Genomic DNA, 23,661 nt, shown 5'->3' on the forward strand with positions numbered 1-23,661 from the left:
ATGACCTCTTATGAATTGTGATCAAGGACACGAGGACAGTTCCTGCTCTTGTGTCAACCCCGTTAAAAAATGAAACCAAGGAGTATGAGGATAGTTCTTTTACTGTGTCAACCTCGTTAAAAAATGAAACAGGCCCATGAGGATAGTTCTTTTACTGTGTCAACCTCATTAAAAAATGAAACAGGTCAATGAGGACAGTTCCTAGTCTTGTGTTGACCTCGTTAAAAAATGAAATAAGGGACTACGAGGACAGTTCCTGGTCTTGTTTCAACCTCGTTAAAAATGAAACTAAGGGTATGAGCAAAGTTCCTTGTCTTGTGTCAAGCTCATTAAAAAATGAAACAAGGACCCCTGGAGCAAAGTTCCAATTCGAGTCTTTGTTTAGATCTCGTAAAATCCTAGTCAAGTCTTTCACTTGATCTCGTAAAATCCCACTCTACTTAGGTGAATGTAATGAAGCTTGGGGGGCATGCACCTAGTGGTAAAGTTAAGTTTCCCTGTAGGTTATGTGAAGGGAATCACCCCATTCACCTTTGTCTGTTAAAATTGGCAACTAGGGCCAAACTCCATGTGGGTCAGCTTATTTATGGCAATTGATATTTTTATTGGATCCCTCTCGTCAAGAGGTGTAGGATTGATCTAAAGATCATTCGATTCCGATAAGTATTTATGGAGATATGAATTTATTTTGATTATGGATTTATTATCAAGCTGACCAACATCTTATGTAGGCTCAGAAGCCCAACCGACGTGTCTATTCAACTTCTACGTTTTTAGTATAAATAAGAGAGGATTTGGAGTCATTAGTGACACACTCTTTAGGTGATCTCCTCTCCACGACTTGGGTTTTTGGAGAAGGAGAGATACTAAAGAGCATGATGCCCTAGCTACAGTACAATGCCCTAATCCGTTAGCAATGGAGCAACTATACGCACAACAATGGAAACAGTGAAGTGATGCCCTAGATGCAGTGATACACTATCATGAAAAGGAAGTGCAGTCAAGGCATGGAGCCACAATTAGAGGAGACCTGGCCGCAGTAATGGAGCATCCCTAAATGCAGTCAAGGGAGACATTGATACGCTATCCAAGAAGCCTTCATACACTGCCTATAGCAGCCTAAACGCAGACATGTTCATGCAGTCAATGGAGGAAGAAGAAGTCGCAGTCATGTCAAGAAGATCTGGCCACAGTTAAAAGGACACCTGTGGCTGCCAAGACAATACGCAGTAACACTAATACGCATATCAGGGAGACTTCTATACGCTGTCATAAAAGACCATATACACGCAGGCACTGACTATGTATATGCAGGCAATGGAGATACATATACGCAACACATGGCAATATATATATATATACACACACAGTAATATACATGCTGTAAAACTGCAATAAGGGAAGACAATCATGATATACGCATAGCATGGAGATACGTTGTCATGTCATCTGAACGCAGTCCTGTAATAGAGTCATACGCATGGAGAGCGCCAAATGCGCTGTCAATATATGCAGCTATAACTCTCCTACGTTCTGGGCCAAAGCATATTTTGGCATATGTATAGATTAGTATATATGTGTATTGATCTGAGCTCCTGCTAGCTCGTATACCCTCAGCAGTAATGACCGTTAAGAACTCAAAGATGCAATCCTGATCTCGTTAAGGATGAGCCTCTCAAACAAGCTTGTTGACAGAGTAAGGTAGACTAGATGGACATCATGTAAACCTTTGAGTATTGTAGGTGACAGCGTGGCATATAAGACAACCTTAAGGCTTGAAGGGTTGTTAGCAAGGGTGGAAGTTACAGTCATAAAGGGCAGCATGATGTATGTGCAACATGATGAAGATCATGGGCAGCATGATGTATGGGCAGCATGATGAAGATCATGGGTAGCATGATGTATGGGATACATGATGTAGATCATGGGTAGCATGATGTATGGGCAGCTCAGTGATATATGAGATCATGAGCAGCATGATGATGCATGATGGTACTACACCGTAAGGTGCAGCAAATGGACGAGATGCAGCACTATGATGGGCGAAGGAGTCACCTTAGAGAATCAGTTGAAGCAATCTGTCTTCAACTAATCTCTGCCGATATCAAAAGTCAAAGTGTTGACTTCTATTGTAAATATACTATCTCTCTCTCTCTCTCTTTCTCTGCTGAACTTTGAAGAACATAAAAGAAGAATTGATCAAGGGTTTCCCCACATTGGGGTTTGTCCTTGGCCAGTGCCACATCTTGTGTCCTCTTGTCTTGGCTTGTCTTCTACGATTTATATTTATGTTATATCTGCAGTTTACTTTATGCTGATGTTATTGCTAATCTGGAAAAGAAATTTAAATAAAGAACATACCTAAAAGTAACATGGTTTCAGAGTTGAGGTGAAGACAGTGCCCAAGCAAGAGTGAAAGAGCAATCACCAAAGACAGTTGGGACAAGATAAAAGGATCAATGGGTTCCTCATCCCACTTCAAATTCACCCTGGGAGAATTCGAAGTAGAAAATATTATCAGAATGGCGCAGCAGAAGGTTCTGATGGCCTACCTAAAGATAACTTCATTGGGAAGTTCGGATCTAAGGATGGAAGGAAAGACAAATGCTTTGGTTACAATAAGTTCGCCATTATGCGAAGGAGTGTCTGAATGACAGAGACACTTCTCTTGATGAAGATAAACAAATCATTCCAAGGTCAAGGGAATGACAGGTAATACAGTTCATCAAGGAGAAATGGTCGACTCTTCAAAGAAAGCAAGGAACCCCAGGCACTTCATCGGATAGATAATCATGGGATTATACTTGGAGCCAATACCACCTATCCCGGAAGGGTGTAGGGAATGTTATCCCTAAATTGAATGAGGGTAACTCGATTCATTTACAGAAACACTTTTATGTACCTGATCGTAAGAAGAACCTGGTGTCCATTTCAGCAATGGAAGTCAAAGGTTCAGGGTGGCACTCATCGATGGAAAGGTACGTGCTTGAAAATAGATTTTTCAAAAGATGTTTTTGAGTTTAGGGTTGTATCAAGTTGCAGGAAGTCCATTGGGAACTATGTCCACTAACACAACACCGAAAGTCTGTGAGTCAAATGGTGACAAGGATGCCTGAAGAGCATGAAGGTACATGTCTGAGATGTACCGTAGGAAAATCTTATAAGGGGACCATTCCCCTCATGCCACAGGTCCACAGGTTTGGAACAAACTGAGGAGTTTAAGATTCATGATCAGGAATCTCATGTATGCAGGTGGTAGAAAGCCCTCTATGGCTTGAAGCAAATTACCCCGGGCATAGTATGAGAGGATCAATAGCTGTTTGGAAGCTGAGATTCACTAGGAGTGAAATCGATCCAAACCATTACTCGAAGGTTGTGGATGATAGACCTCTCATACCGACACCTATGTCTGACAGGTGCAGACCCTCTCATTTGTAGAAGACAGGGAGTTGGATTCTGAATGTGGAAAGATAAACTGCAATCCTGTGACTACCTCAAGGATCTTAACTTTCAAAAGTTATATGGTAGTGATGTCGAACTAGATTTGGGAAATGCCTCTGAGTTTCATAAACTCATTCACGTTGATGTTCTTGGTGAACCTCCGTTCGGACATATGTGCTGCAGTTAGCATGGTGAGCTCATATTTGGTTGAGCTTCATCAGATTGGTGCCTAGAATCTTCCGAGATATCTTCAGGGCACAATCTCTCATGTATTGAGATACACTGCCTGGAATATTTCAAATGTTGAGTGGGCAGGCAGTGTGAAGGATCACTAGAGCACTTCCCAGTGCTGGTTCTCCTTGGGATTTGCTTCAATATCCTGGATGAGTAGGAAGCAAAAGTCGGTGGCTTTGAGCACCGCCAAGGCAGAGTCTATTGCTGCTAGCATGGCTACTTGAGAGGCAATCTGGTTACGAAAACTCTTTAGTGAGCTGCTTGGATACCACTATGTAGCAGGATGATTAGTTCTCCTGTGAGGTCTAGATGATGTGTTCTCCATGACGACTATGTAGCAGGATGATTAGTTCTCCTTTGAGGTCTGGATGATGTGTTCTCCATGACGACTATGTAGCAGGATGATTAGTCCTCCTATGAGGTCTGGATGATGTGTTCTCCATGACGACTATGTAGCATGATGATTAGTTCTCCTGTGAGGTCTGGATGATGTGTTCTCCATGACGACTATGTAGCAGGATGATTAGCTCTACTGTGAGGCCTGGATGATGTGTTCTCCATGGCAATTGTGTAGTAGGATGATTAGTTCTCCTGTGAGGACAGGATTGATTAAGTTCTCCTGTCGAGGCATCCTACCCATGCAGTTTGGGACTCATGGGAAGTACCTCGCATCTGATCAATGAGCAGGGAAATGAGGAAAGGGACCATAGTAGTACCGATGGAAGCATTGTTGTATCCACCGTACTCCCTATGCTAGGATGACCTTCATTGATCTGGGATCAATGATACTGGTCTGGGACCAGTTGTAGGAGTTGTACATACTATGACGCTGACTTCAGGTCAGTTGAGACTGGTCTGGGACCAGTGGTACATACTTTGAGACTGACTTCGGGTCAATGTAGGACTGGTCTGGGACCAATGAGAGTGGTACATACTATGATGCTGACTTCGGGTCAGTTGAGACTGTTCTGGGACAAGTGGTACGCACTCTAAGACTGACTTCGAGTCAGTGGAGAATGGTATGACTCATTCTCAATCAATTCTTCTTGTTCATGGTTCAACAGAGCGAAGTTGAGCAGAGTTGAGCAAAGCAAAGCAGAGCCAACAACGCTGAGCATAGCTGAGAAAAGCAGAGCAGAGATATCAAGCTGAGTGGAGCAGAGCAGAGCCAACAAAGCTGAGCAGAGCAGAGCGGAGCCAGCAGAGCTGAGCAGAGCTAAGCAAAGCAGAGCGGAGCCAGCAGAGCAACAAAGTTGAGCAAAGCAGAGCAGAGCCAACAGAGCAGTGCAGGGCACTGATGGCAGAGATAGTACAGCCAGACATATGGATCAGCGATGGAGTTCTCCCTACTTGAGAGGGAGTGTTAAAATTGGAAACTAGGGCCAAACTCAATGTGGGTCAGCTTATTTATGGCAACTGATATTTTTATTGGATCCCTCTCGTCGAGAGGTGTAGGATTGATCTAAAGATCATCCGATTTCGATAAGTATTTATGGAGATATGAATTTATTTTGATTATGGATTTATTATCAAGCCGACCAGCATCTTATGTAGGCTCAGAAGCCCAACGGACGTGTCTATTCAACCTCTACGTTTCTAGTATAAATAAGAGAGGATTTGGAGTCATTAGTGACACACTCTTTAGGTGATCTCCTCTCCACGTCTTGGGTTTTAGGAGAGATACTAAAGAGCATGATGCCCTAGCTATAGTACGATGCCCTAATCTGTTAGCAATGGAGCAACTATACGCACAACAATGGAAATAGTTAAGTGATGCCCTAGATGTAGTTATATGATGTCATGAAAAGGAACCATAGTCAAGGCATGGAACCACAGTTAGAGGAGATTTGGCCGCAGTAATGGAGCATCCCTAAACGCAGTAAAGGGAGACATTGATATGTTGTCCAAGAATCCTTCATATACTGCCTGTAGCAGCCTAAACACAGACCTGTTCACACAGTCAATGGAGGAAGAAGAAGTCGCAGTTATGTCAAGGAGATCTGGCCGCAGTTAAAAGGAGACCTGTAGCTGCCAAGCCAACACACAGTGACACTAATACGCATATCAGGGAGACTTCTATGCGCTGACATGAAAGACCATATACACGTAGGCAATGACTATGTATACGCAGGCAATGGAGATACATATACGCAGCAAATGGCAATATATATATATACACACACACACACACACACACACACACAGTAATATACACGTTGTAATACCGCAATAAGGGAAGACAGTCATGATATACGCATAGCATGGAGATACGTTGTCATGTCATCTGAAAGCAGTCCTGTAATAGAGTCATGCGCATGGAGAGCACCATATATGCTGTCAATATATGCAGCTAGAACTCTCCTACGTTCTGGGCCAAAGCATATTTTGGCATATGAATAGATCAGTATATATATGTGTATTGATCTGAGCTCCTGCTAGCTCGTATACCCTTAGCAGTAATGAATGTTAAGAATTCAAAGATGCAATCCTGATCTCGTTAAGGATAAGCCTCTCAAACAAGCCTGTTGACAGCGTAAGGTAGACTAGATGGACAACATGTAAACCTTTGAGTATTGTAGGTGACAACATGGCACATAAGACAACCTTAAGGCTTGAAGGGTTTTTAGCAAGGCTGGAAGTTATAGTCATAAAGGGCAGCATGATGAATGGGCAACATGATGAAGATCATGGGCAGCATGATGTATGGGCTACATTATGTAGATCATGGCCAACATGATGTATGGGCAGCTTAGTGATGTATGAGATCATGAGCAGCATGATGATGCATAATGGTACTACATTGTAAGGTGTAGCAAATGGACGAGATGCAGCACTATGATGAGTGAAGGAGTCACCTTAGAGAATCAGTTGAAGCAATATGTCTTCAACTGATCTCTACCGATATCAAAAGTCAAAGTGTTGACTTCTATTGTAAATGTACTATCTCTCTCTCTCTCTTTCTCTGCTGAACTTTGAAGAACATAAAAGAAGAATTGATCAAGGGTTTCCCCACATTGGGGTTTGTCCCTGGCTAGCGCCACATCTTGTGTCCTCTTGTCTTGGCTTGTCTTCTGCGATTTATTTATGTTCTATCTGCAATTTACTTTCTGCTGATGTGATTGCTAATCTGGAAAAGAAATTTAAATAAAGAACATACCTAAAATTAACATTGTCCCTATCTAGACGAAGCCAAAAAAGTGTTGGATAACCGTCCTACTTCACCATAGCAACTTTTTGGCATTATGATATAGGTGTTGTCCTTGATGGCAACTCACTCAGAGGTATGATACAGGTGTTGTCCTTGATGGCAACTCACTCAGAGGTATGATAAAGGTGTTGTCCTTGATGGCAACTCACTCAAATGACAGATCATAGTGCAGCAAGTCAAGAGAGAGGTATACACAGGTTAATCTCGATGAAAGTGCGTATACACGCGGGTTAGCAGAACAAAAGGCACGTACACGTACACACGCAGGTTCACAGAAGGAAAGGTGCGTACATGTCGGAAAACTAAGTTTTGATCCGTGATATTTGGTCCATGGTATTTTGGTATTGGTCCATGGTATTTGGTCCGAAGTGTTGACCCCAAGTATTGGGTCCAAGGTATTGGTTCTAAGTGGTTTTGGACCATGGTATTTAAAGAAGCCTAAACCTATATAAGGAGAAGATCATTAGGCCAAGTGAAGTAAGAGAGCATGCAATGAATATCTGATGAAGTGTTAGATCTAGTATGTTGGTTATGGGTTGGTGATGCTTTACTTGATCTGAACTAAGGAGGCATCTATGCGGTTGATAAAGGTTGATGGACTGAGATCATGAAGACTAAAATGCATTATCATTATATGGTATGATGATGAATAGATCTGAATACTGACGTATGTCTTATCCGTTATATCTTATATTTTGGGTATATCTGAAATTGAAATAGCAGTGAAGGTAGAAGTAATTATTTTCAGATCTGTACATAGGTTCTCTCTAGTGAAAAGGTGTATACACACTGGTTCGACACGGTCAAGTAGCATATACATTATGAGTTTTGATATTTCAAGTTGTTGTTGGTTCTAGTGGTGTTGCAGAGTTCTGGGCTCTGGTCTGTGTTCTAGTAACTGTGTTTTGATGACAGGGTTTCAGTGATTCAGTATTGGGTGATTCAGAGATTGATGATGTAGGTATAGTTGATGATTGTATTGCAGTGGTGATTGTTTTGTATTTATGGATCCAGTATGAAAATTTATGAAACGTGGTCCCTGGAAGAAAAGAGAAGGTTGTAGCCTTCTGTAGGCTAGCACCTATGTACTAGTACATCAGCTAGTACAAGAGCTAAGGGGGTTGTAGCTCCCTTCCAGGAGAGTCTAGAGAACGAGAGAAGGTTGTAGCCTTCTGCAAGTAGAAGCCTGCGTACTGGTATAAGACTGCACCAGTACAGAACCATTGTAAAAAGAAGTTTCTTATTAAAAGAAGATAGAGACGAATTGCAGCAGGTGGTTTTCACCCACATTGGGTTTCCACCTTATATCATGGTGTTCATGTGTGCTTCTTATGTGTGATGATCTGTTCTGTTTTACTGCACCTGTTTACTGTCTACATGGTTAATAATGTTCTGATGTACTCATTAAAGATCAACTAACTGAATCATAAGTTTACTGGATATACGCTAGTTGCATTAAACACAGTTGCATATACATGCGGGTTGCCATAACTGAAATAGCGTATATGAATCAGAGTATGAAAAATGAAAAAGAGTTTGATTTGCTAATATTGATTCACCCCCCCTGCCCTCTCAGTATTATTTCCAACACGACTTCCATCTGGTTACAGGAGACTCTCCCTTTCATCATGCTGGGGGCATGTACACCAATCTCAAGCATAGTTTTTTGTTTTAAGCTTGCGTAAAAATGAAATTGAATCCAAGCATAGTTTTTGTTTCAAGCTTGTGTAAACATGAAACTGAACCCAAGCATAGTTCCCTATGGTTCAAGCTTGTGTAAAAATGAACCCATTTCCATTTTTAACCCTCGTGATTTCCATTCTATCAGCCTCTTCCGTTAGATGAGCCTTGGTTTTTTCTCCCTCCATCGTCACTATCTGCTTGGCCGATCATACACTTTCACTTGGTTGTTTTACCCTTTTTGAGGGACAGTTGCAATGAGTGGTCTTATTAGCCAACCTCTTCACATCAATCAACATGTTTTGAGAAGTTCCAACATCACCAGAACCAGATGTTATCCTAGACACCACTCGTTCCTCAAAATGGAGTCCTCTTTAAGCTCTTTTCAGACTCTCTGAACATGAAAAGTTTGTCAAGCGCTTGTCCTTTCCAACTCGTTAAAGGATTGGAAATGATATCTCTCTTGTATTATTTTACGCTTTTTCGGACTTGAGAGATTAATTTACAAAAAAGAACTTGTGGATTTTTCTTTTCGTCCCTTTTCAAACTCTCTAAACATGAAAAGGACCGAGTTATTTTTGTCGTTGAACTCATTCAAAACATCAAATAGCGACAAACTTGTCCATCTAGACAAGACCGAGTTTCACCTTCATGAGACTCGTTAAAGCATCAAATAGCGATGGATTCACCTGAAGGGTGGAATTATACAACAAGCATATGTTATCCTCCTCAAGCTTGATAAAAATAAAGAGGTACTGGTCAGCAATGATTGGGGAAAATTGGAAAAAGGGGAAAACACTTTATGGTAGCAAGTCGCTCTTAAACATGACACTTTCACCTCATCACTGTGACTATGTGGGTTGGGTCATTCAGCTTGATGGTTATCACATCGTTGGTCTATCATACCATCCATAACTTTGTTTTGGGTGAATGCTACCAATTCATCTTAGTGTCGCTGACATGTTTAAGGGAAGTCATTCAGTTCAAACTTCATCCTTTGCAATACCGTAAACCTTCAATTTCATGACTACCATTCTTGAACCTTCTGTCGTAAGTCGATTTTTCATCTCCAAAATCATTTATTTCATTTCGTGTCGTTGATGTGGGATACATCAAGGCCCTCCTGCGACGATTCACTTCTTGTCGACATCAGCACATTATCCAAGAAGTTGACTTAGAAACACCCCTTCAGTACCTTGAGGCTTGCATACATCAATGGCAGGTTTCTCGCTTCCAGCGATAGGTTGACATAACTGACCTTCGACCAAAAGACTTTATATGGTGTTCGACATCAAATCATTTATTCACACCATGCGAAATGTATTGTAATACCTTGAGGGTCATTATCATTATCGGTGATTCCTCTCACGGCTGTTAATGGCTTACATCATTGGCTGGTAATCAGACGATGTCTTCCCATATCCGACTTCAGATCATCTATTCACATAGTTAGACTTGTACTTGAGTGAAAGATTGAATGAGATTGAAGACCCCAGATCTAGTTTCATCCAACCGGGCTGTGATATTTTCAGTACTAAATCAAATGTACAATGGCCTTACATTCATGGTCATCCATTCATGGGTCTATATCTGTATACGGCTATATTTGTACATGTAATGAAAGTTTATAAGTTGAGCATGGGTATGCCTTCCCTCAACGAGTTCATGAGAAAAAATCAAATTATCATGATATATGTATTGCAATTGATGCAGGTCACCTTCCACTTCGAAACCTCCTCTCCACATGATAAAGCATTTCACAAAACATACATATTTATGACTTTATGCTTTGGGGGCAACTTTACAGATCCATTTGACCACATCAACCCCAACTTACAGATCAATACTATTAGTGCCCATCAAACCCTAATTCAGTTGTTACATGCCCTAAATGAAGTCAACCATCATCATGCCTCCTTCCCAAGAGATTATATGACTGAGATCATCCAAAAACTGCCTCTAAGAAGATCAACGCAGGAAGGCCTTTATCAGGGTGCACCGCAGTGCAGTCCAGTACACTGCCAGGGTGCATTGCAGCGCACTTGAGCCCTCTTTGGCCTGCGCTGGGCGAATTTGAGCGAAATTTGGATTGGGGTTTGGAATATTCTTATCCATAGGATGCCTCTAGAAGTTTCCTAAGGCTATCCACTCCTTTGAGCTCGAAATTGGATGAGGGAGGGAGTTAAGGAACATCAATCCTTTTATCCCTTGCTCCATGGAACTAAATCCTAAGTTTGGGAGGGCATTCATTATCACCATTTATGGCATAACTTCCTTCATTCACCTATAAAAAGACCACTCATTTAAGTGATCAGGGGGCTGGAAATCATTGAATTATAGGGAGATGCTGTTAGTATGAGACTTGAGTTGGTTTCAAGTATTGTAACGATGTCAAAATGTCTTGCTTGTTACGAGGAGAGGATGGGATTGAATTGGAGGAGTGATGTTGAATCAAGCAAATTGGGTTGTAACTCTTCCTTTTACTAATAAAGTGTTCAAAGATTTTTCCATATGTTTGTATTGTTCATTGATGCTTTCATATGTGTATTATGTACTTGATTCCATTCTATGTTTAATCAATAGATCTTATCATATGCTTTGATCGGTTTTTGTATCTGTCTATGTGCAGGTACTTTTCAAGCGGATTAAGTACGGAAAGGAGCGACAAAATTGGTCAAGGGAGATAAGGAGTAGGCGAAAGCTTCAGGTAGGCTTCTTTACTGTCTTATTTAATCTATTGGTTATAAAAAAGGTAGAGGATGCTTTGCACTGTTGTTATAGACTTAGCTACTAGTTTAGGGGTTTAAGCGTTTATCCGTAGACACTAAAACTTCCCAAAACACATCACAACTTGTACTATCATTTCAATCGTCCACTCTGATACAACCAACTGTTTCAGGTCATGTTTCAGTTAGTTCTTCCACCCCCTCCATCAAGTGGACAAAATGTGCCACCGCCTGGGGGGGGGGCAATCCAAATATTCCTCGTGTAAGGTGAAACCAATGTGAGTGCATTACAAACTCACATGTTTGGAGTCAATCAACCTTATTCTGGTTGTATTCCTAACCCTGTTGGTCCATCCGAGTTAGGTACTATCCAGTATCAACAACCTTATACGGCTCAGATTCCACTCCAACAGGCTTATGTCCCTTATGGTTCGCAAGCCTTGGTCAATCCACCTTACACTCCATAAGCAGGAGCTTATGTCCAACCTGGTCAATCCACTATTCCTAGTGGATATAGTTAGATTCAATTCGGAAATTACCATTACCCTCAAGGTATATCGCAAGGAATTGTCCAACAACCCTTGCAACAACAAGGGCAACCGCTACAACAGCAAGGGCAACATTTGCAACAACAGGGGCAACCTTTGTAGTCGTATCAATAGCCTTTGTAGCAAAAAACTTAGTTTGTTCAGTAGCCTACTCAACCCTTGTATCCGCAAGGCCAACCTTTGCAGCAGCAAGGTCAACCTTTACAACAACAAAGTCAGTCTTTGCACCAGAAAGGTCAACCTCTGCAGCAAGATCAACCTTTGCAGGCACAAGGTCAACCCCTGCAGTAGCAGGGCCAATCTCTTCAGGTCTACGATTAACAAGTCCAACAACCTTACAATCTGTACGTCACATATAATGCTTATCAATGGCCTATGGTAGGTCAATATCAAACCTACCCTAGATAAAATCCACCTTATGGTCAAGGTACCCCTCAGTGGGGGAAAAATCAAATCTAGTACGGTCAAAATCCTCCACTGTGGGGGCCGAATCCTTACCGGCAAGGTTGGAACCTGTAGTTTGGGCCTCCCCAAAGGCCTTATATGCTCTTAAGTCCGCAATTGCCATTTTTGGCTACATTGGAACTGACTGATGTCTCGAGGCTCACAAATGATCATATCTTTCATTCGCCTTACTGGCCTCCGGTTCCAACTAAAATTCCTAGCGATTGCCCTAAGTTCAAAGGAAAGTCTAAAGAGGACCCGCAAGCCCATGTGATGACATATCACTTATGGTGTTCTTCAAATTCCTATGTTGACGATTCTATCCGTCTCTGCCTCTTTCAGAGAACCTTAATAGGTGCTGCCGCAAAATGGTATATCGAGTTGCCTCGAGCTACCTATGATGACTTTAATCTTTAGCTATGGCTTTCCTCACCCACTTCCAATTGTCGGTTTGATATGAAACTGACATTCTTGAACACTACATGTAAATGTTGTGTTGCCAGTGTTCAAGGCTACATGTAAATGCAACTTCTTTTTCTTCGATGAAAAGTGATCTTTAGGGTTTTACGAAAAATCTATGAAAGAAAAAACTCTCTTTTTTATTTTAAACACGCTCACACATTCATCATCTATCGAAAGAGACTAAAAAATGCCTAAAATGCAAACTACCTTAATGCATACTAGAATGCCTAAATGCAAGATTCTATGGAATGCTCTAAACAAACAAATGTGCTCTTTTAATATCCTAAAGTCAAAATTTAACCAAACAAGGAGAAACAAATATCCAAGAAAAATATCTCTCAAGCGAAGCAAATTCCAACCTCAAACAAAGATTCACACACTTGTTGATAAACAAAAAGATCAAAAAACCAAAAACCAAAAGAAAGAAAAGGCAAAAACAAATGTTTTTTTAAGGACTTCGAATAAAAGTTTCAAGAAGGAAAAGCAATCAATCACCTCAAGATCAAAATCAAGCAAAAAGACACTAAAGTTCACTAGCCATAAACAATCACTGAGATGATAAGACCAAAGTGACTAAGAGATCAAAAACACTTGAACAACCTGATCTAAAGGACACATAAAAGATTCAACAAAAAAAATATTTCAGAGGACCAAAATCTTTCACTGAACCAAAATTGCAAAGACCTTTCTCAAATAATCCAAAAAGAAACTCAATGGGCCAACTTCAAGAATGCAAAATGAAGCAATGAAAATATTGGATTATAAGGCGAGTTGAGAATCAACTCATCATTCCAGAGGCATAGAACAGTGATGTTGGAAATACTGAGGGGGGGTGAATCAATATTTCTTTTCAATTGTTACTTTTACTAGTTAAATCAGTTATATTTAGAACAAAAAATGAACAATAAGAATAAATTCTTTTATTAATTTCTTCTTTACAATAAATCAAGTACAATATATATAGGGCTCCAACCATAGATGAAGACACCGATCTTCAATCTCTGAGGCTCCAACATGTATTTGCCAAGCACCGACTTGGACTTCCAAGGATTCAACCTTGTCAATTTTGAGGCACCAACCTCAAGGGCTCCAACCCTATATCTAGTTCAGGCTTCGACCTGGTTTCTTGAAGACTATGATCCTCTAGTGCTCCAACCCTATCCTCCAAGGCACCAACCTTGTCTTTTCGAGGCTCCAACCTCTTGGGCTCCAACCCTTACTTTACTTCATCAAGATGTATTTGGTTATACTTCACGGCTCCCAATGTCTTCTTCAACAAGCCTTGCCAATCTTCAACTATGCCTTCCCTTAGTCTCCATGTCATGTCATCAATGATAACCTTGTCTTCTTAGAAGGTATTTCCATTGTTCTTCATGTCACCCAAACAAAATCTCCAAGGTTACCTCATTATGGCTTCAATACAACATGGTCTTCAATGATCCCCATAAATCTTCAATATGTTGCTTCACAAAGTTCTCCAACTATGCCCTATTCTATTCTCAAGAGAAGACTTCAATAAGCTCTATTTGTCCAATCTCAATAAATCAACACTTTGACCACAACAACTACGACAGCTCCGACCACAGTAGCTTCAACCACGACAATTACGGTAACAGTAACCATGGCAATTACGACAACTTCGACCATGGAAACTACGATAGATTCGACCACAACAACTACGACAGCTTCGACCACGACAACTACGGTAACTTCTCTGCTCCTAGCTCAAACCGGTGGGAGACTATTTAACCCAAGAATAATTCCACAAACTTGTCTTCCTTGCTTTTCTAGGCTGTGACTGCTTCTCCACCTCTTGTCTTATCTCCACCGAAAAATCTGAGCTTGAATGGATGAATTTAGGTTTATAATTATAGTGGCTTTTCCATATTCTGAAGGGACACGTCTCTTTGCCAAGGGTTATGAACCTACTCAAGTCGGCTTGGAAAGTTTGAACTTTTTTAACATATGCTGATTTCAAAAATTGATTTCTCTTCAATGGTAAGGAATTTGGGGGCGTGTAATAGCTCGTTAGAAAGAGGAAAAAATCATCTACACTCCTATGCCAATCCCATCCGTAAATAGGGTCATTTTACCACACAAAAAAAATAAAAATAAAATAAAATTTAAAAAATAAATAAATAAATAAAAATAAAATAAAATTTTGTGAGATTGTCATTATTATTTTATTTATGGCAGCCATTAGGATTTTAGTTTTAGGCATCCAATGTTTAGGGCTCCTTTTTTACAGAATTAGGTAATCAAGTTTTTTAGGATTAGGGCCTCTTTAAAGGTATCATGGGCATCAACAAGATTAGGGTGCCATTTCAATATGTAATCATGGGCATCTTCATTTAAGGCTTCATCATCAATGATCTAAGGATTTTCATGGACATTAGGGCAAGGGCTTCTTCATTAGTATTATGGCTTCATACACATAGGCTTCCATTCATGTATCTTAAGGGCATCATAAGTATTAGTGCTTGCATCAAAGTGTTAGGGCTAAGGCATCTTCTAGAGTATTATGGACATTTAGATCATGCATCACCAATCTAGGGCATAAATGTACTTAGGGTTTTGCCATGTAGTTAGGGAAACATCATGAAAGGGTTTAAGGCATGTATCACAAGAATATTTTCCATCTCCAACAATGCCATATTGACATCAATGACAACCTTGACCAACAGTCTCCCCCTTTTTCATTGATGGCAATATTCTTTCCCTTCCAAAAATTTTTCCCCTTTGACATCAATGGAAAATGGGGTGCCCAAGTACTCCCCCTATTAAGTTGCTTCTCTTCATCATATTTTCTTCATCAATAATAGTTCATAGGTATGTTACTCCCCTTGTCATGATGCTCTTCCTTCTGGAAATGAGGTCCATGATAGATGTTTCTACATGTGATGAACCAACTCCCCCTATCTCCATAAACTTCTATACCTCAAGAAATATTACTTGCTTAGTGATCAAATGGAAGAAATCTTCAACAATAATCTCCATAAACTTCTATACCTCTAGAAAGATTACTTTCTTAGTGATCAAATGGAAGAAATATTCAACAATAGTCCATCGGATGAGTAAGGGATCATGTTCTTCAATGGAGTTGCTCCTGAGAGATGATCTATCAAAGGATGATTGTCCATGAGTGACTCATCAAGGATTTCATAGGGCCCTTTCACAGATAGCTTCTGCAAGAATGATCCCAAGCTCCCCCTAACTATATGCATGGTCTCCCTTTTGGCAGAGTCTCATCATCAAACACTTGGGATATCACATCTTGATGTCTTCATCAAATCAACAACATGTGTTGTTGGCTAGAGTGTCCAAGAGACTTTCAGATCCAATTTGCTTCTTTCTCCATATTTGTGTAACTTTCTTTTCTAGCTTGGTTATCATGGTTCTAGCTTGTGTAGGGACCCAAGTCAAGTTACAATCACGTGCCATATGTCCAATGTTATGGCAATTGAAGCACTCCATCTTGTTTATGAATGAGTAATCATGACTTCTTCTTGCAAAATTGCTTCTAGGAGATTGACAAGGACCATTATATTTGTCTTTGTGATATGCCCTACAATCTTTTGCCATGTGCCCAAAGTTTGTACAAGAATAGCAATAACCAAGAAATATACTTTGGTACCTAGGAGATGAATATTTCCTTGATGTACTTATGAAGTCTTTTTTCCTTGTGTTGATGCCTCGAAAATCACTGCACCAACATTGGGGATAACCACCCGATCCGGACCTTAAAGGCAGCGCCTTTTCCATTTGGTGTGGTGGCTCCGACTGGATATAATGGGACTAGTTTCCCAATGATTGATAAATGGGATGGATAAATAATTGATCTTCAAATATCTAATGATAATGGATGAATGATCTAATCTAAAAGTAAAATATAAACAACTATTCTATCCCGGGAAATTGCTGCTTTTAGTGTAACTTTGGATGGTCTTCATTTACAAACAGGCATATAGATGACTCTTGTTGGTAAGCAAAGATGTTTATTCATATGATAATTACTAAGCCCAAATAGTTGAACAAAGCAATCAAGAAAACATTATCACACTATTTCTCATTTATATCATAGACATAGATATGAGTGAAAGAATAACAATCCTCGGACATTCAATAGTGAAAAGTACAAGGCTTTCTGTTAAAACACATATATATATTCAATGATAGCAAAATTTAAACGAATGCAGATTCATATCAAAATAACAAAAGAGCATAGATAATAGTACCATATGTTTATTCGAGTCACTCCCAATATTAATCGCATTCACATTCCTTTTTCCAACTCAGAAACACTTCCACAAAAGGCAATAGTGCACAAATCATCAAAGCTTTCTTTGTCAAAAATCAGAATACTGGCCCAGTCTATAAAAAATAGATCATAAGCACAATAGTGTGACTTCCTGATTTGAGTTTATACAAAAACTGAGGACCCTTTCCAAATGCATGAAAGGGCCTATAAATACTAATTAAGTTAACTAATTACAAAATAAAAGTGCTAATAAATTGGTACAAATATGCTATGAATATCTCCTCAAAATCGGCTTGTCTTTAGTCGGCAGCATGATTCATTGCTTTGAATGACCTCCCTTCGGCTTGAGCTAGCAGATATCTAACATCGGTTGCAACTCTGGGGGGTGGCTTAGGCAAGAATTCAGTTGAGCTGAATATGTGGCATCTTGGATCTCGAGGATCATGCAACTGATAGCATCAGTTAAACATTTGAGCGCGGCCCTCTGACTGTATGGCTTGATTAAGAAAAACCAAAAGGTATCCCAAGTTAAACTTTGGATGCCAGCGATTAATCTTCCTTTCTTTTCCAACTCCTGATTGCATGTTTGTTCCAAGGCGTTGGCCGATGTTAATTTTCCTGGATTACACTATGAAATCATATTGGACAGATAAAGAGTGTCGTTGACAAATTCATTTAAATTGCTAGTAGATAACCGACATCTTGAGGTTTCTCTTTCTGCCTTCATTAATTGGGTCTGCCACTGTAGGAACAGGATGTCTTTGTGTGCTTCAATAATTTTGGGCAGATCCGAAGCCTATCCTTCAAGGGAGTCTTGCCAAGCGAGAAAATTGGTTAAGGTCTCATCGGCCTGTTCTAATTCCTGTCTAGCTTCAACTGATTTATCAACTATAGATGTAGTAATTTCACAAAGAGGTTCAGCCAAAGAAATTTTATGACATAGCAATTTCAGTTGTGTAATCAATGCCTTATTGATTTGTAGAGCTTCTGTTCTGAACTCTGCTATTTGAGGAAGGCTCCTAAACTTTTCCACTTCTTGTGACAGTTGAGCGATTTGCTCATCCTTAGTCTTGCTAATTTGTTTGTTCATCGCCTTTAATTTAGCCATTGCTTCAGACAGTTCCTTCTGTTTCTGCACTGCACTTGAATCTATTCTCTGTTTCTCTTTGTGTAACTGCTCATTTAATTGGTTGTTTGTCTGTCACTGTGTTAATAGTTGTTGTTCCAATTGTTCTATTTTCCGCTGTGCTTCTGACACCTGCGACTGCAATGAATCAATCATTTGATCTTTCTCTTTAAGGAGACTGCTCACTTCCGAAGCTTTATCCATGGTGGCTGCCAAATATGCTCCGGCATACTGGGAGAGTTTCGTAAGGTCATCGGAAGGGTTCAGTTCCTCCTTCCACACCACATTAGCCATCTCTGTTTGATCTGGCAAAAGGGAAGATTGATCAAGTCTTTTCATTTTCCTCTGTCTTTTCACCACAGCCCTGTGTTTAGGACTGTAAAAGACGTCTAGTGGTGGTATGTCTTCTACCTGTAAAACAATTTGATCGGATGGATCTCTGGGGATTATTTCTGCATCTTTACTACTGGGTATGCCGCTGGTTCCTTCCATCGGAACCGTAATTGTGGTTGTTTCTTGACTGACTGTCACTTGGGGTATGCCGAATCCTGGTGGAGTCTCGGGATTGTTTATAATAGAGTCAAATTGCTGCCACTCTTGGAGGAGTTTGGGATCAATTTGAGTCTCTAAATCAATAACTTCACTGTCATGCTTCTTTCCTTTTTCCTGCTCTGTTTCCTGCTCCTTTCTTTTCTCTTGCTCTGTTTCTTTTTTCGGGGATTTCCTCTGTAGCGGGAGACTCATCAATACTCTTCTGCCCAGACTCGCTTGACTTAGTTGTTGGTGTAGTGGCCAACAAGTCCAGAGGCAGAGTTTGCAACCTCTGTTCTATGAGCCTATTGAATTCTACCAGTCCTTCATCATTATATTTCATTCTGGCCAATGTTTTAACCTGAGACAAAAAAATCTGCTGAGGAAAATAAATCATCAAATTGATCTTTTTCATGGTCAAACTTGGTGAGTTTGGCCTGTTCAAGCACATTGTAGGCAACCTTCCGGGGATCGAATTGCCTGCTAGGGATGGTCGCAAGGTTGAGCATATTAATTTTGCCTGCCTCCTTCTCAGCATGTTTCCAATCAAGTATGGTGTAAACACCACATCTTAAAGGGAATACGGGCCATAGCTGCTTTTTGGAAGTCCTAAGAGTTTTGGACGTTCCAGCGGTTGTGATTTGGTAGGCTAATTCACGTGCCAACAGTTTATCGGGCACATATAATGGGAGGACATGGGGTTTTGTGGCACTACCAAACACCCGTATATACGTGAATTTATCTTCCCCGAACCAATTCCCCACAGCAGTCAAGTCAATTTCGGCCTCCTCGGAAATCCTTGGGGCAGGCTTATCAAAGATAGCATAATAGATAGGCAACATGAAACCATTACAGATTTGATACAAGTGGTCTTTATAATGTGCCTTCCATAACATCTGATGGTAGATGTGAATTGGTTTGGGGTCCTGTGGCGTCCACCTCCACCCGAGTATCAGGTATTCGGAATTAAAACAAAGCATATCCATAACATAAGCACTGTAATAGAAGAGAGGAATAGTCCGGGTAGTTTTGCGTGAATTGAATCTAAAATCAAGAATTGCAGAGGCTAATTTATCAGACAATATATTGGCCCAATCCATGAAATAACTACTAGTTGTCGCTTCCATTAAAGGAACCATTTCGATATCAAATTTTGCAGAATCATGCATCCCCCATATCCTACACATCATTGCCCCAGCGTAACAGTAAGGAGATGCTAAGGAATCCATGGAGTACTTACTCGATGACTCATGTTTATGCTTTGCTAGATTCTGTCGCCACTGTCTAATCGGGGCTGATTCCGTCTCATTCTCATCTGCGAATTTCTTTAGAAAAGCTTTGTTGTATTTCTTCTCCGGCTTAGGCAAATGGTACATTTTTCTCAAGTCGTTAGGCTGAAATGAACCGAAAACTCTTCCATCAACTGTGCAAAAGGTCCTATTAGAAACAGGAATTTGTTCGACCACCCATCTGACCACATCAGTGTAAGGGAGAATTTTCTCCCGAGCTGCTATCTTGTGTAAAAACGAGTCGGCCAAATCCTTCAGCGAGGCTTCTGATTTGCTAGTTGAGTCTGCAGTAGCTTCTTCTTTTGTTTCCTCTGGTTCTTCCGCCTCAATCAGATTATAAATGCTTTGCCAGCTGGTATTTCCTAGGCCGAGACATGTAGTGTCTGAAATTAATCCCTTCTTGCTTGGTCCTAGGTCACTGGTGGGCTGGATAGTAACTGCAGGGGCTGCTGCTGCAACGGACCTCTTGGATTTCTTTCCCATTTGCTTAAAACTTGAAACTTCAACGAAATTCTACACAAGGAAGGAAACCAGCGTGATACAGAGAAACAGATAGTAAGAGCCAATATGAAAGACGCATGAATAATAAAAGATCGTGATAAAAATTGCCGTAGATAGAATCTAAGTGGAAAATCTCGGCATAACTCCTTCATTAATTGGCCGCTTCATCTGTCAATCATGATAAGGAGGCTTTTAAATAATCCATCATAACGTTTATTGATTCAAGCGTGGCTTATATTTTTGGCGGTTGATCGCATTTGATGATTGGCGTCGTGAAAAGGAGGGTTTACATAATAATCCAAAATATCGTTCAATCACCAAAGGTGATACAATGCATGCCAATCTTTAATATGTTTAGAAACATGCGCCCTGATTTAATGAGTCGCAATCGAGGCAAGGCTTGGGTCACTTTATTTATGCCATTGCGAAATCGCCGATCGCTAATGGCGATAAGCCTTATCGCATCTGGGGATTTGAAGGTGGCACAATTAACACATCGCTTACCAATGCCGCTTGCCGATAGCGATGCCTTTATCACATCGGAGGAATGGGGGATGCTTTATAGATGATGCGCTTTGTCTTTCCCTGATACCCAATAGCAATTTCCCTTTTCGGATCGGAGTTATTCAATGTGCCTTTACTTATGTTCCTTCTATTAGTGCGATATGCGATCTTGCGATCGCTTTATCGTAATAATAAAAGCTTTATGATTTGTTTTAAAAAGGCCTTTTTCTCATTGTTTTAAAAAGGGAAATCATATTTCAATTGGACCTTTTGATGAGGGTTTTTCTAATAACAAGTAAATACCAATTTATTCACACCTCTATGTTTAAAAATGGATCCATTTCATATTATGATTTCAAAGAAAAATTTCATAAAATGGGGGGTTGTTGTACAACACAACAATTGGTGATTCACTGGGAGAAACAGTTATCTCTGGGAAAAGTTAAAATACTTAAACTTTTTAATCTGAAAATCTTATCCGAGTGAAAGATTCTAATATAATTAGGCAAACATAAATTCTGAATGTAATGATAACTATTTCTGATATCTTCTTCTCATGTTATAATTAAATACATTCTATGTTTCAAACTAGCCTTGCTTGGTTGCTAATGATAAAACAAAAACTTCTCCAACTTAGCTTTATAATGACTCATTTGCCATAGGTAGAGCCTCTGCTGCCAGCAAACGTCTATATTTTCGACAGGGATACCTTTTAACCATTTGATCGTTCATTATCCCATTCATTTCAGAGTATAATTAAAAAGAATGAATCCATAAATATGTTTTCATATTTTTGTATCATTTTTCTTTTTCTTTATTTTGTAAGATAAAAAGTCATTGTCCTGGTTTGGTAGCCAGCGATTTGTCAATGCCATTCACTGGTGATAATTTAACTGAACAAGCTAGCTCGTGATGAGACCTCTTGTCTTATAATTATAAGCCATTACCCTGTTTTGGTATGCAGTATTGGTAATGTTAGTTGAACTATTTCCCTATGATCATGGTAAGCAGGCTTGTGATAAGACCTCTTATCTTTTACCTCAAGTATATTTTAGAATTACACTCTGAGTAATTATAACCCTTGATGAATGGGATGAACAATTTTCTCCTTAAGAGAGGATGGATGACAGGATAAGAGTTGAAGATGCTAAGATTGAATCAGTATCTGTTTTGTATTGATAACCGTTTTCAGGCTGCTTAAAAACATTAAAATGGTTTACAGTACTTCTAATCTTTGAGAAGAGTTTACAGAAATAAAATGGGGTTTCAGAATCTAAATATACCTAACTTCCTAGAAATCTTCCTTTCGTTTAAGGTTTCCATTTTAAAAGCAAATATCATAACCATTTCTTTTGAGAAACTTTTCAATATAGTAAAGACCAATGGAAGGCTAACTTTATTCTTCTAACATCCTAAAATCTAAGCTATGTACAAAATTTTAGCTGGAAATTGAATATTTACAAAGGGAGAAGGGGTTACCTTCTCAATTGAAGAATTTTTTCAAGATAAGGCCGTTAACAGGAAGAGAGTCTCTCTTTCCTGATAGATCTTGCAAAATGAAAGTAGAAGGGCCTATCTTCTCATTGATTTGAAATGGTCCAAGCCACATTTTCTAGAACTTTGTGTGTTTTCCTTTATCCTCATGGGCTTTGTCCCATTTCAAAACTAGATCACCAACTTGTAATTGTTTTGAACTGGTTGAAGTTGTATCAAAAGATTACTTGATGATTTGCTGATGTTTTGCATATATAATACTGGCTTTTTCCCTTTCTTCTTGTAGTTCCAAAATTTGATCGTGTCTTAGTTGAATAGAAGATAAGAGATTTTCTTCGATAAACTGCACTAAAGCTAAAGATGGAAGCACTAAGTTAGCTGGTATGACAACTTCCTTTCCATACACTAGATTGAATGGAGAAGTGCCTATAAAGGTTTTCTGAGTTATTCTGTTAGCCCAAAGTGCAAATATCAAAGATTTATGCCAGTTTTTATGATTCTGTTCAATAGTTCGCTTAATAATTCTAATAAGGTTTTTATTAGTGGATTCTGCCAAACCATTACCCTGAGGGTAGTAATTTGCAGAATACCTCAATTTAAATCCCCTTTTGATAGCAAACTCAAACATAGAATTTCAAGAGAAATAATATGCATTATCAAAAACAAGAGCATTTGAGACACCAAACCTGGTAATAATGAATTGATCTATGAATTCCATAATTGCCTCAGAATTTGTTGTCTTTAAAGGAATCGCTTCAACCCACTTAGTAAAGTAATCAGTGGCAGTAAGGATATACTTATGCTGTTTGGATGAGTGTGGAGTGATTTCTCCAATGATGTCCAATCCCCATTGCTCAAATGGTTGCTCAATGTTGACTGGTTGCAAAGGGAAAGCTGGCTTTCTTTGTCTTCCACTGGAGGTTTGACAGCTTTGACATTTCCTTACATATTCATGAGTATCCCTGAACAAGGTGGGCCAATAGTATCCAGCATGAATGATTTTGTGAGCTGTGGTGTCAGCTCCAAAATGTCCCCCTGCTGGTCCATCATGAAGTTCCTGCAAAACCTTTTGAGCCTCAGGTTTTTCTAAGCATCTTAATAAAATTGAATCATAATTTCGTTTAAACAATACACCATCTATAATTGTAAAGTTTTTTGCTTTCAATCTAATGGCACGTTTGTTTTTATAGGAGAGATTGGAAGGAGCGTACCCAT

This window comes from Pinus tabuliformis, chromosome 8 (genome assembly GCF_031772625.1).
Source record: "Pinus tabuliformis cultivar Carrire ecotype Pingquan chromosome 8, CPIR1, whole genome shotgun sequence".
Taxonomy (NCBI): domain Eukaryota; kingdom Viridiplantae; phylum Streptophyta; class Pinopsida; order Pinales; family Pinaceae; genus Pinus; species Pinus tabuliformis.